The sequence below is a fragment of the Ovis aries genome, chromosome 3 (genome assembly GCF_016772045.2).
Source record: "Ovis aries strain OAR_USU_Benz2616 breed Rambouillet chromosome 3, ARS-UI_Ramb_v3.0, whole genome shotgun sequence".
NCBI lineage: Eukaryota > Metazoa > Chordata > Mammalia > Artiodactyla > Bovidae > Ovis > Ovis aries.
The window spans coordinates 99,782,367-99,791,060 of NC_056056.1; positions in this window are offsets into that span (position 1 = coordinate 99,782,367).

The following is an 8,694-nucleotide window of genomic DNA, read 5'->3' on the forward strand; positions in this document are numbered from 1 at the left end:
CTGGAGTGGTCCTCACTTCTCCCCAGCACGTCACCGTCTCCTCCCTGCTCCCAGCAGCAGGTGGGCTTTCTCCTGACCTCCTTCCCTCTCACTTTTGAGGACTCTCTTGGCTCTATTTGTGTGTGCATGCTCAGTTGCGTCCAACTTTTGGCGACTCCGTGGACTGTAGCCCGCCAGGCTCCTCTGTCCGTGGGATTTCCCAGGCAAGAATACTGGAGTGGGTTGCCATTCCCTCCTCCAGGCGATATTCCCAACCCAGGGACAGAACCCAAGTCTCCTGCATCTCCTACACTGGCAGGTGGGATCTCTACCACTCGACTCTATTGGGGGCCCACTGAAATAATCCAGGATAATCTTCCCACCTGAAAATCTACAACCTAACGACTCCTGTAAAATCCCTTTTGCTATAGAAGGTATCAAAATCATAGGTCCCAGGGATGAGGATGCTGGTGTGTTTGGGGACCATGGCTCACCATCAACAAGCACGAAGGCTCCTTTCTGTTCTCAGAGTCTGTGCCTCATGATGCTATGTGGTGTAGGCCACTGGTCTGCACAAGTGTGGACTGGAACAACGCGGTTCCTATCACACCCATGCGCCCAGGTTGTCTAGATGGTGTGGCTTAGAATGCACAGAGCACTTGAGAGCTACAGAAGAGATTTTATTTTGTATTCAGTTCAGAGGAAATCAGTCTTCATTGTGGAAAGGCCTCTTCTTCCCAGCTTGTCCTTGGCTTCCTCCTCCTCACCCTGGTTTCAGAGAGAAACACTCAATGGGATGAGGATACCAAGGGCCGCTGCCCATTCTCCCCTCCAACCTGCCCATGGGGCCTGGAGCATTCACAGAGGCCAGCTGGACACTGGACCTATGTCACGCTGATGCTCCCTCCCTGGGGTGTCCAGCCCAGAGCCCCCGGTCCTCCTTACACAAACCAAGCCCGCCCCCTGTGCAGGCGTGGGAGGCTCCAGCAGGCTCCTCCTGCTCTGATTTGAGGCCTCCTGTCTCCTAACTGTACGCTGCCTCCCTTAAACTTACCCTCCACCTTCGGGCCAGGGACACGGGGCCAGCACTGGGGATGTGGGCGGTCCAGGAGAAGACCCCTAGAAGCCAAACCCCCAGGGCACTGCCAGGCCACTCGTGGAGGATGAGCCCTGCTCTCTACTCAGTGGTAGGGGGAAAGAGACACTCCATTGCCTTACAACCAGAAAGAGGAAGATCTCCTCTTCACAGAGATTTGATCTCTGTGATGAGTGACACAAGGGTTATTCACCGTATGGGATTCCACTGCTGAAAACCAGCCGAGCGTCCGCCCACCCAGGGTGGGAGGAAGACGTGCCACCGGCAGCCTTCCTTGCCTTCCAGTCTGGTCCAAATGGAAAGGAAAGTTTCCAGATCTTGCCTCCCCATCCCACACCGCCCACCTCCTTTGGCCTTGATACCCCTGCAGTCTCCACTGTCTGCCCCCACCCCCGCCCCCGCTTCCACTGCGTCATGGGACCCTCCTTTGCTTTCTAACAATCACAGTGACACACAGAACGTTTGCTCAGCTGACACCTGAGTGCCACGTTTCTGGGAAGCAGTGATGGCGGGGCCTGAGTCACCCTGCCGGGCCCCGGGTACACCCACGGCCGGCTCATCCATGTGTCATGTTACATAAGAAACCCCACCTGGGCACGGCACCTGCCAGCCCTCCCAACAGGCATGCAGGCTTCGGGCTGAGCCAGCTTTGATTTGTCGTCTTCGCAACACTCCAGCCCCCAGGGCAGGCTGTCACAGGCGGGCTCCGCAGGCTTTGGCAGCTGGAAGGAAGGCTCTGGTGCAGTGAATCACTCGAAGAGATTCCTTGGAGTCCTGTCAGGAGGTACCTTCCATGTGGCTCTGGTCACCTCCCTGCCCCAGCACACCCCACGCTGTTACACTTGTCCCCCGAGGACTTGTAAGGGGTCTATGACCTCACACGGCAGCAGCTGGTCTCAGTCCATGAACCCTGAGCAAGGGACCCCCTTCCTCACCTAAAGAGGAAAAGAAAGGGGACACCCCTAACCTGGCATGGGAGAGACTGGCTAAGCTTGGAGGACAAGAGGCAGTGACACCCCAGAGCATGATTTATAGATGGGACGGTGCTTTTAGGAGAGAGACTTTAAAATGGATCTGAAATGTGTATAACGGACTTTTGGACTCAGAGGGAGAGGGAGAGGGTGGGGTGATTTGGGAGAATGGCATTCTAACATGTATACTATCATGTAAGAATTGAATCGCCAGTCTATGTCTGATGCAGGATACAGCATGCTTGGGGCTGGTGCATGGCGATGACCCACAGAGATGTTATGGGGAGGGAGGTGGGAGGGGGGTTCATGTTTGGGAACTCATGTAAGAATTAAAGATTTTAAAATTAAAAAAATTAAAAAATTAAAAAATTTAAAAAAATTTAAAAATCAATACAAAATAAATAAATGAAATGGATCTGAAGCTCAGAGCCAACACCACTTCCCACTGCCCGTTTCTCTGCGAACCATCCTTGATTAACCAAGTCTTACATTAACCAGGTCTGTGTTTTAGCTTTGACATCTGGGGCCTCTCTGACCCTTCCGTGGACTAGCTAGTTCCTAGAGGTTCCAACCACAAACCCACAAGTGTGCCTCTCAAATACAAACCAACCAGCCCAGAGCCCACACCCTAGCCACCCCCAAATGTGTTCTCTTCCTTGCATATAGTTCCCCCCTTTGTTGTTGCTGATATTGTTCAGTCACCCAGTCATGTCTGACTCTTTGCAACCCCATGGACTGCTGCATGCCAGGCTTCCCTGTCCTTCACCATCTCCTGGAGTTTGCTCAAACTCATGTCCATTGAGGTGACGAGGCCATCCAACCTTTTCATCCTCTGTCGTCCCTTCTCCTCCTGCCCTCAATCTTTCCTAGCATCAGGTCTTTTTCAGTGAGTCGGCTCTTCATATCAGGGGGCCAAAGTCTTGGAGCTTCAGCATCAGTCCTTCCAATGAATATTCAGGGTTGGTTTCCTATAGGATTGACTGGTTTGCTCTCCCTGCAGTCCAAGGGACTCTCAAGAGTCTTCTCCAGCACCACACTTTGAAAGCACCAGTTCTTCAGTGAACCCATTTCTCCCCCAGACAGAACACCTTTTGAAGCATTCCCATCTCCTTCGGGTTGAGAAAAGCAAAGAAAAACACTTTTTTCTCTATCTTGTCAGGGCTAACCCAGAGCTCAGTGAAGGCCAGACCAGTATAGAGGGCATAGCAAGTGCCCCAGCTGGAGGAAGGGGGACCAAGGAGCACGGCTAGGAAGCAGAGGGCACTGGCTCAGCGAGAATCGGGGAGGCGGTGACCGAGCCCTGGGGCAGGAGTTCTCAAAGTGTGGCCTGGACGGCATTAGAGCATCCTGGGAGCTCGTTAGAAATGCAGATTCTGGGGACTTCCCTGGTTATCCAGTGGTTAGGACTCTGCGCTTCCACTGAAGGGAACACAGGTTCAATCCCTGCTTCGGGAACTAAGATCCTGCAGGCCACATGGCGAGATCAAAAGAGTAAATAACACCGTAATATCCAGGAAATGCAGATTCTGAGCCCCCACCTAGAGCACTCAATCAGAAACTAGAGGAGCGGGCTTCCCAGGTGGCTCAGTGGTAAAGAATCCGCCTGCCGATGTAGGAGACACAGGAGACATGGGTTCGATCCCTGAAATGGGAAAGTCCCACGTGCCACAGAGCAGCTAAGCTTTTGTGCCACAACTATCGCACTTGTGCTCTCGAGCTCAGGAACCGCAGCCACAGTGTCACAGCTGCTGAAGCCCACGTGCCTAGAGCGTGTGCTCGACAACGAGGAGCCGCTGCATTGAAAAGCCCGGGTACCACGACTAGAGAGCAGCCCCTGCTCACTGCAGCCAGAGAAAAGCGCGTGCAGCAACAAAGATCCAGTGCAGCCGAAAAATGAAAAAATCACATTACTTTTCCAAAAGAGAAACTAGACGAGGGACTGAACAGCTGGGAACTGAACATACGAGGGGCTGAACAGCTGGGGTTAGGGAAACACCCCCCAACCTCCAGATGATTCTGATGTGGACAAAACTTGAGATGACCTATTCCAGGGGGCTCTCGTCTCTGCTGCCCATAAGAGGTGTTTGACAAATATCAAGGCCAGGATACTTGGCCTGGACCTGGACAGGAGAGGTGGAGCTGGGCCAGGCAATACCTTCAAGTTCCCGCGTGGTCTCTGTACCCCCTGCCAGGGCTGAGAGCTGCTGCCTGAGGACTTGCACTGCTCACACCCACCAGGGCCGTGTCTTCGGCTCCTTCAGGGGGCAAATACCAACAAGTAAGGAAATTCCAAGCGTGATTCACGGAGCACGGGTCCTAAGACAGACACAGGTGAGGCCGGGTTGCGAGGCTTGATCACAGGGGTCTGGCAGGTAGCTGAGCTTCCATATCTAACGGCCAACCAGGGGAGCAGATCCCAGTTCACAGCCACTGAGCTCAGAAAAGACCAAGGTCGGAGGTGGCAGCCCATTCATTCGTATTTCGTTTTCTAATATGTTTTTGAGCACCTGCCCCAAGTCAGGCGTTATTTTCAGCCCCAAGAACTCACATGCTAGCAGAGAAAAATGACAATAATGAAGGCGTGAAACACTGGGGCTGACAGGTCTACACTACTGACACTATGTATACAACAGGTGACTAACGAGGGCCTACTGCACAGCACAGGGAAGGCGACTCAGCGCTCCATGGTGATCTAAACGGGAAGGAATCTAAAAAAGAAGGGATCCATGTATGCGTATGGCTGACTCACTTTGCTGTACAGCAGAAACACAACATTGTAAAGCGATTGCAATAAAAATTTTCTTAAAAAGATTTGCTACAAGCTCCATTTCCTGGAAAAATTGGCAGGTACTTGAGATGCTAACTGGAAAAAGGAAAAATTAAAAAAACAAATTCTTTGTAAAGAAAATGTTATGTTAATGGTTCACTTTATAACAAGCGAGATGCTGGGTAAATAACAGACACGAAGGCCCTCTGGGGGCTTCCCTGGTGGCTCAGAGGTTAAAGCGTCTGCCTGCAATGCGGGAGACCTGGGTTCGATCCCTGGGTTGGGAAGATCCCCTGGAGAAGGAAATGGCAACCCACTCCAGGATTCTTGCCTGGAGAATCCCATGGACTGAGGAGCCTGGTGGGCTACAGTCCACAGGGTCGCAAAGAGTTGGACACGACTGAGCGAAAGGTCCTCTGAGCAGGACAATTCCCTCCATGAGAGTCACTCATATACCAGTTTTTGCTGGATTCAGTCTGGCAACTGGGATTCGTGCGTTCTCACCCACAGAGTCTTCAGCGCCTCACCTTGGGGTGTCTCAGGCTTGATCTGGCTACACTAAGCCAGTAAAGGTAGGGCATCGATAGTACTGGCACGTGAAACAGGACTCGGGTGAAATGTATTCTGATTCCATCTGTACCAGAAAGGGCTGCTAAGTGAAAAATAAACAAAATTATAGAAAGTACACGTTATATATGTAGGAAAAACAGCCACGTGCCGTAAAATAATGGCACACTGATGGCAAATCACAGTCAATTCTTCCTTCGGAACACTCTGTTGGCCTGGATCTATTTCCAGAGTGAACGTGACAGGCTCCCAACAGCCTTCAGTACCCGCCTTTCCCCTCCGCTTGGAGCTGGTGTGCTTCTCAAACCAAGGACTGAGAATCATCGGGCAGGAAATGGTCCCCTCCCTGAATCACAGGCTCATGGCTATCTTTCCAGCGGCTGGATGGAGGGGTAAGACTGCCTTCCCTAATACTCCAAGGAAGCACCCTTCACCCCACAGTGCCAGGAAGACAATGTCCTAAGACACGGGCAGACCTGCCCTCCTAGGCTTGACCCCAGAGGAGCTGACCCAGGAAGGGGTGCCAAGGAATCCCACCTCCAGAGTCCACGATAGCCCTGGCTAAGAGATGGGGAAGAATCTGCCAGGTTCTGTGCGATTCAGTCAATCTGCAGCACCCCAGGGGTTCCCCACCCAGCCCCAAGTTCTGGCTCCTCCAGACCCTGAAAGACAGAAGGAGGCAGCGGATCTATTCGAACAAGCCTCAAGGAGCTGTCCAAGTTTGGGGCCACCTTGAACCAAGTTCTAGTGGAACTAAGCAAACTGTTCATTGGGGCTTGTTTGGCCAGAACGCCTTGGGTTTTGTTCTTGTACTTGGAGATTCACAGACCCACAGCTTGTCAGAGTAGGAAGAGGCTCAGTTGCCCCTGCCCACGGAATCCCCCACCTTTGTAGATGATAAAGCCTTGTTGGTGGGATTTCACCAGGTTGAAGACTGAGGACTGAAGCTCTCCCTGGCTCCCTGAGGAGTATCCAAGCCTCACCAGCTTTGAAAACAATTCTTTGAAAAAGAAGGAGAGAGTTAATTCCAGATCAGGCTCAGGGCTCTCTGGGTGCAGTCAGCCACACAGGGTGACACTGAGCTCCATACCAGCCTCCCCCAGAGCCACCTCTCAGTCCCAATTCAACTTCACACCCTCAGCAAGCGTCCACACCTCCTACAGGTCTGTGACCGTGAGCCGGGATCATGATAGGAGTTACTCTCTCTCCCAGGGCACCCACGAAGCGCCTCCTGTTCCAAGCATGTTATTTACATGTTCACTTAGTCAACCATCCCAACAGCCCGGTGAGGTTAGTATTATGATGCACTGGGTTGTCCACAGAGTTCCTTCAGGTTTTCCTGTAAGATGGTACAGAAAAAAATCTGAACAAACTTCTTGGTCAACCCAATATTATCTGTTCTGTAGATAAAGAAAATGAAGTATGCAGATGTCAAGTAACTTGTCCAAAGTAGCTCAAGTTATGGGTCGAATTCTCTTCTTCCAAAAAGATATATTGTAATCCCACCCCCCAGAGTAGCTCAGAATGTGACCTTAACCAGAAATTGGGTTTTCAATGAGGCAATCAAGTTAAAGCGAGGATACTGCGTGTCTGACTCTGCGATTCCCATGGACTGCAGCCCACCAGGCTCCTCTGTCCATGGGATTCCCCAAGCAAGAATACTGGAGTGGGTTGCCATTTCCTCCTCCAATGTGAGGTCATTAGGGTGGGCCCTAATGTAATTGGTGTCCTTATAAAAAGAAGTGTGGACACAGAGATGGACCCACCTGAGGGAATGTGAAGACAAAAGTAGGAGATGGCGGTGTGAGTGGAAGGATACAGCTTCCGGCCAAGGGAAGCCAAGGATGAGGGCTGGTGACACCGGAGGCCAGGAGAGGCAAAGAAGCACCCTCCCCTGGAGTCACCAGAGGGAACTTGAGCCTGCGAGCAGTTTGATCGCTGACCTCCAGGCACCAGAATGGAAACGTTCATTGCTGCGGCTCTAAACCACCCAGGAGAGTAGCTGGGGTTGGGGATGAGCCTCCACCTTGGGCTCTGTGGCTCTGGAGTCCACACTCCTGGCCCCACCACCCAGGGGCTGCAGGAGAGCTGCCAACACATCACAGGACACAGTCTAGCCCTCATGCCTGGGGGTGGAGGTGACAGCCGAGAACTACCACTGAGAAGAGATCAGCCCCATGGATCGGATGGCCATCCACAGCCTCAGAAGATTAACACACACCAAGAAAGACAGCAAACACCTCCAACAAGACTGAAACCACCCCCTCACTTCCCAGCGTGTAGCAACAGAATGTCACATCCCTGCAGACACGGGAGGGGTTTGTTTACCATCTCCTTTTTCTAACTTGCATTTCACTCTGCCAGTTAAGCCTATCACATTCCATCAAGAAGCAAGTAGCTCTGCTGCTCCTGCCAAAGTGGAATGAGGCCAAAGGCACCATGCCTTCCTAGGTCGCATGGGTGAGATACCCTCTCCACACTCACCCCCCAGGGTTGGAGCTGGATCCCACCTCAGCAGAGCACAGCGGTGGGTGCCCGACAAAAGCCCAGCCCGCTCCCTGCCCCTGGAGAAGAGTCTGTACCCTGGCCCTCGACAGTCACCTAGAGACGAAGGCATGGACGCTCAAGCTGCATAGTCACTAACCTTACCTCACGCACATTTACTAAGAGTTCAGGGAGCTGAACTCTTTCCTGATGGCTCAGTGGTTAAAGAAATCTGCCTGCAGTGTAGAAGACACAGGAGAAGTGGGTTCGATCCCTGGGTCAGGAAGATCCAGTATTCTTGCCTGGGAAGTCCCAGGCACAGAGGAGCCTGGCAGGCTACAGTCCATGGGGTCGCAAAGAGTCAGACACGACTGAGCATGCATGCATTCGCCAAGGAGTCAAAGGCAAAGGTGACCACAACTTTCTGCTGGTTAGTGGCTGGGCATGACTCCTAACCTCTCTGGGTCTGCCTTCCCCTCTGTACATCAGGACAATGACAACATCTCTCCAGGGTTGTTGCAGGGTTAAGTCAGCTTGTAGCCAAGTATTGTGCACAAGCGAAGCACCCAGCAAATGCCAACAAGCACACCAAAACTAAGCCCAACTCATGAGCATCCCAGGTGCGAGGAACCAGCCCGAAGTGCAGCGACTCAGGGACTGAGAGACCCCCGGCAGGGGGTGAGATCCCCCTGGAAACAGCACTGTGTTCCTGGGGCTGAGGAAGTGCCTGCCCGTCCCCAGCTCCTGGCCATACCCCCAGGGCTAGGACCTGTCTCCTGCAGATGGAGGGGATTTAGGGAGCCTGGGCACCTGGCTCAATGTTGAGTCAG